The sequence below is a fragment of the Gopherus flavomarginatus genome, chromosome 3 (assembly GCF_025201925.1).
Source record: "Gopherus flavomarginatus isolate rGopFla2 chromosome 3, rGopFla2.mat.asm, whole genome shotgun sequence".
In the NCBI taxonomy this organism is placed as follows: domain Eukaryota; kingdom Metazoa; phylum Chordata; order Testudines; family Testudinidae; genus Gopherus; species Gopherus flavomarginatus.
In genome coordinates this window covers 75,601,792-75,607,218 of record NC_066619.1, presented here as the reverse complement: position 1 = coordinate 75,607,218, position 5,427 = coordinate 75,601,792, and positions in this window count along the sequence as shown.

Sequence of the window (5,427 nt, the reverse complement as noted above, 5' to 3'; positions counted from 1 at the left end):
CAGCTATACTTAATGGCTGTAGTAAGGTGCTTTATTTTTAATGATTTTCTCAACAGTTTTTTTTTTATTTTGACATAACACTCATTGGTCCATAATTTCTAGGGTCACGCTTTGTATCGTTTTTAAAGCTGTGTACAGCCATTTGGTATAGTTGCTGTTTTAATGCTTAACTGTTTTCTTGGCCCTGCATTTAGAGCAGTGCAGAGCTGAACGGCTCGTAGAGCTGTGGGTGCCAGCTATTACTCTCTCTTATGAGATAGAGCATGTTCTCCATGTGCCCTATGGGCCAATCCCCATCTGCTCCCTGTGCCCTCTGTAGGGAATAAAACTCTGTCTGGTTCTTAGGTGGACTTTGAGGAATGAGGGAAGCTCTTCAAGTCCTTTGTCCCTCACTGCATAGCCATGGAAGGCCCAGGCAGTCTGGCTTTGAGCTAATTTGTTCGGCAGTTCCTTCAGAAATCTGGCACAAATGGAATCTGCTCTGGGTAATTTATTTAATATAATTTCTCAAGTTCCGCTATCCACCCCTTTTTTTAGACTTCTGTGTCCAGCACTGCTTCATTTTTATTATGTATGAAGAATAACCCCAGAGTAGTTATTACCTCTGTTCTCTCTGATGAAAATCAATGCAAATAAATAATGTAATTTCTTTTTACACTCCTTAATCTCTTTGCATTCCCTCCCAGCCAATGCCAGCCTATTATTTTTAAATCCTTGAAGTCTAGTAAATCCACTGACTCTGCTGCAAGCTTTCCATTTATATGTGCTTGAGATTCCTATGTACCTGTGATGTACGTAAAGAATGTCTTGATATTTTCTTTTACGTTGTCTTTTATGGTCCTATAACTCTCTACAATATTGTTTGCTGTACCTCTCTCTTGTCTTTGTTCCATGTACTGAATTAATATTCCTATCTATATGATTATTTTAATAGTGGTGTCTAAAATCCCCATAATGGACATCATTGTCCATTGGGTCAAAATCCACTTTTAAAAATAGATATCTGCAGTTTACATACATATTGTGTGATTTAAAAAATAGTATAACTGCTTATGTATCCACTAGAACATAAGAAAACACGTTAGAGAAAATTATTTTTCTTTAGTTTTTTTTTAGAAATACTAGTGTTCAAACAATGAGCAAAATTAAATGAGATATTGCATTCAAATTTAGGCTAAATTTCAGCCTATTTATGTCCTGAAAAGACAGCAGGACCCAAAGTGTGTGTAACTCATGAATCAAAGACGGTATTTTGAACTAGTGACTAACTGGTAAAAGGGTATGTATCCTACTACAAATTCCCTGTGCTATTCAGGCCCCAGAATCTAGTTTTCTAGTAGTTCAATATATTTCCTTGATTGCTTTGTGAACTGCACTTTGTAATATAGACCAAATTCAGAATCTCCTGGAAAATCTTGCTGAAGCATACTAGTATTCTGTAGCAGAAGGAGAAGTAAAGTTTGGATAATAAAATAAAACCCTAATTCATTTCTAATTAAGTGTGTGTAAGCAGAATCAGGATGAGCTCTACCCTGACATCTGGTGGTGAATTGGGGTGAGTTGTGGAAAAGAACTTCAGGGGCTGATCTTGTTTGCATAGGCACACCCACCCTGCCTAGCATGAACCCACAGCAGCCCAAATGGTCACTTTGACTGCTGTGGGATCCCAAGTTTCTGTGTTATTGGGTCAGGAAGAATAAAGTGGTGTTACCCTGATTATGTGAATCAAGGACAATGACACTGTTTTATGACAGCGGGACTTGCCATCAACTAAGTAGCACTTGCTAGACAAGGAACATGGGTTCCAAAACCTAGTGAATGGAGAGAGGCTGGGGACAGGTATTTGTACCTGATGGTATGGGCCCCTTTTGAGGACTTGAAATGCCAATTGCACCTCCTCCTCTCTCTACTGTGGAATACTGGGGCTAATTTTAATTCCATTAGGAGTCTAGTTGCAGGCTGCTGAGCTGAATTCATTTTGGGCTAATGGTGCACCATCACTGAGGCTCCCCGACTACAAGCTGATATCACTAATGAGCTGAAATCACTGAGTACCCTGGTGGGGCCTGAAGATATGTTGCTGAGCATCTAGCAGAGCAGTTTGCGAGATGACTGGAGTGGCTCGCGGGACAGCTGGCAGAGCGGAGCAGTTTGTGGGATGACTGGAGCGGCTCGTGGGACACCTGGTAGAGCAGAGTGGCTGGCGGAGTGGAGCAGTTCGTGGACGAGCTGAAGTGGCTCACGGGATGGCTGGTGGAGTGGAGTGGCTCGTGGTGAAGGCTGCAGCAGAACCCCAAGGAGAGGCGGGGCAGTCGGCCTCGGACCACATAAGGTGCCTCTTAACACTGTTGTCCCTCCCGCCCCCACCTCTGGGCAGGGAGGTAAAACTCTGCAGATAAACTTTTGAACTCTGGGGCTACACTGACCAGGGACAGAGATTTTTGGGGTTGTTGGTCTTTTGGATGATTTTTGAGTTGCTGGACTTAAGCCTCTGAGGGGAAAAGGATACTGCCAAACTTACTTGGTGGGGTGGAACTTTTGCTCATGGTTTGTGTTATGGATCCTGTTTGTGGTGTTTCCCCAACGTAATCATAGAATCATAGACTATTAGGGTTGGAAGGGACCTCAGGAGGTCATCTAGTCCAACCCCCTGCTCCAAGCAGGACCAATCCCCAGATTTTTACCCCAGTTCCCTTAATGGCCTCCTCAGGGATTGAACTCACAACCCTGGGTTTAGTAGGCCAATGCTCAAACCCCTGAGCTATCCCTCCCCCCTTTGCCGCATTGTTTCCCTCCTTATTAAAAGGATTTTGCTACATTCAGATTCCATGCTTGTAAGAGGGGAAGTATTGCCTCTTAGAGGCGCCTGGGGGGTGGTATGTAATTGTCCCAGGTCACTGGGTGGGGATCAAGCTGGTTTTGCATTGTGTTATTGAAACAGAGCCCCTAGATACTGAACCCGGCCCTTGTTGCTGCCAACTCAGATGGGCAGAAGGGTTACATGTGCAATTTGTGAAGCAATAGCTCTAAGTTTTTTAAATAGCTCATTATTGATAATCTACAGAAAATTGCAGCTCAGTCAACCTTTTAACAAACTGGAAAATAGTAGAAATTATTCGGAGAAAGAATTGCTGTTATAAAATGTAATCAATGCTTAACAGCATCAAAAATTGATTTTGTTTTTATTTTTTTCAAATTTGCTTTTACTTTTTTCAACCAACCTGGCACTACTTATAAAGTGTATTTTCACTAACATAGTGGCAATAATGCTTATTTAACACCAATCACAATGCAAATGTGCTAGGCAGATTTTAAAAAGGTTTCCTTTATTAATATCCCTTCATGCCCATTAGTTAATTATTTATTTTTAATCTGCTGTTCTTGTGAAATTGTTAAAAAAAATCATTAATGAGCAACAGATGACAGTCCCACAACAACACAGCTATATTTTTGTTAAAGCGATTAAACCCCATCTGCATTGATAATTATGTAGTTAGTACCAATATTGAAAACTATACTCAGGCATTGTTTCTAATGATTGATGATGGCTTACAATACTATGTTTTAAAGTTATAGGACAAAATTTGGTCTTCAGATGAACCTTCAGTGGAGTTGCACAGGCATAAGTATGAGCCAAATGTGGCCAATTTATTGAGCACTGACACTGACTTCCATTCATATACATGCGTGTCATATATATCTCAATACAGAGGGCTCTCACAGGGTGTCTTGCATTACTTATATCCTGGGTTGGGGATTAAACTATTATTGTGGGGCTTATTCAATTGTATCCTAGGAAAGGTCTAAAAACAAATGGTGAAATCCTGGACACAGTGAAGTTAATAGGAGTTTTACCATTGAATTCAATGGAGTCAGGATTTTTCCCAAAGATTCACAAAGTCAAGGTGAAAACAGACATTGCTTAGTACATGCTGGGTAATAATTAGATATAGGAGCTTTACAACTTCACCTCCTGTTCTCCTCATCTTACCCTTCCGTGTGCCCCCTTGATCCCATCCTCTCCCACCACCTGACGTTCCTTCCTGTACCTCAGCTGGTCCCTTACAGTGTGTCCAAACCCTGCAGTTGAGATTATCATCTCCTCTCTTGAATCTCTTTCCTGGCTCCCTGGCTCTTCATGCGCCTCATCCTCATTTCCTATTTGTATCATAGCACTACCTACACCTTGTTTTATCCTGAACCTCATCATAGCTCTTTTTAGCCTCCTTTCTAATTGCTCTCTTTGTCTCTTTCTCCTGCTCTCAACTTGTACCTTCTTACTCACTGCCTCTAAAACCTATATCCCCATCCCATTCATCAAATGGTTTCTTAAATCCTACTTTTTTTCAGAGCCTTCTTATATTGCCTCCATTCCTTCTTTCATTTGAATTACTGCCCCAGGAATCATACTTGCATGTGTTAGGCTTGAAACTCTTTGGGCAAGAACCTTGTCTTTTAAGTGTTTAGTGAAGCAGCTTGCAATCTCTTGGCACTGTCTAAATATTAATAAACCATGTCCAGAGCTTATACACATATGCAAAGCAGCCAATTAAATATGCATATAGGTCTGAATGGGCCTGTTTTGTGTATACAAATGTTTGGATATGCAAATATAGGTTTGGGGCATTCACATATTTTAGGGCATTGGTTGCATGACCACAACTTGTAGGTGAAACTGAAATGTCAACAGTTGAATATTTGGCCTCAAAGAATCAACACTGTAGTGCATATTATACTGATACTTCTAAAGCTCTGTCAAAGGGTCCATAGGAGTTTATACTGTTCAGGTATAGCAGAAGGTACAGAGCTCAAGGCAGCCAAGCTGTGAATCAGTGTAAGTTAATAGGCTAGGACAGAAACTGAAGGCAAATGGGGTTCTGGGAGAGGGCAGTCAGCACAAGTACAAACAGAATGGTGGGCAGAAGGTAATGTGAGGGAAAGGGAGAGAGGTAATGTGGATTTAAGGGGGAGAAGAGAAGGATGCCACTAGCACAATACTCACTGAGGATGAGGGAGATAGGAATCTTAGAAAAAAAACTGGTAGAAAAATACATAGAAATAAAACAAGAGGCAAAATGGAGGCTGCTGAAAGGAAAAGAAGGGAAACTAAAAGTAAGCAATAGGGCAGAAGGAAATTGTGAAATATAAACAGAAAATAAGCACTGTATCAAGAAAACACATGCCGGTATCAAGCAGAGTGCCCCAGGGGTCGGTCCTGACGCCGTTTCTTTTCAACATCTTTATTAATGATCTGGTGATGGGATGGATTGCACCCTCAGCAAGTTCGCAGATGACACTAAACTAGGGGGAGAGGTAGATATGCTGGAGGGTAGGGTTGGGTCCAGAGTGACCTAGATAAATTGGAGAATTGTGCCAAAAGAAATCTGATGAGGTTCAACAAGAGAAGTGCAGAGTCCTGCACATAGG